The sequence below is a fragment of the Macrotis lagotis genome, chromosome 1 (assembly GCF_037893015.1).
Source record: "Macrotis lagotis isolate mMagLag1 chromosome 1, bilby.v1.9.chrom.fasta, whole genome shotgun sequence".
NCBI lineage: Eukaryota > Metazoa > Chordata > Mammalia > Peramelemorphia > Peramelidae > Macrotis > Macrotis lagotis.
Window position 1 is genome coordinate 807,151,826 of NC_133658.1, and position 585 is coordinate 807,152,410.

Here is a 585-nt window from a genome sequence, read left to right on the forward strand (position 1 = left end):
GATTTGAACCCAGGTACTCCTGCCTCCAAGGCCGGTGCTTTATCCACTGTGCCACCTAGCCTCCCCAAAATCATTATTTACAGAGAAACATTTGTGGGTATCATAATATCACTATGGCTATTAACAGATTAAATAGATGAGAGAGAGAGAAGAAGAAGAGGGAGAAGGAAGAGGAGAGGGAGAAAGAGACAGAATCAGAGAGAGATAATGAGATAGAGCTGGAAAGAGAGAGAGAGAGAGAGAGAGAGAGAGGAGAGAGAGAGAGAGAGAGAGAGAGAGAGAGAGAGAGAGAGAGACAAGCAGACACAGACACAGGGACAGAGATAGACGTAGACACAGAAATATTGTTGTTGTTTATTGATCATCCTTCTTTCTCAGAAAGGACCAATGGCATCAGGAAGGTAAAGTCTTAACTTGCAAGTAAAATGGATTTAAATGGGATGAAAACACCAGCCTTACTCTCTCCTCCAATCTTTGAGGGTCCAGTAACAAGACATAGGTCAGAATGACTGGTGAAGACCCTGAATTCAGTGGAAGACCTTGACCCTTTTTTAAACTAAGTTCTTTCCCCTGTCTCAACTTATC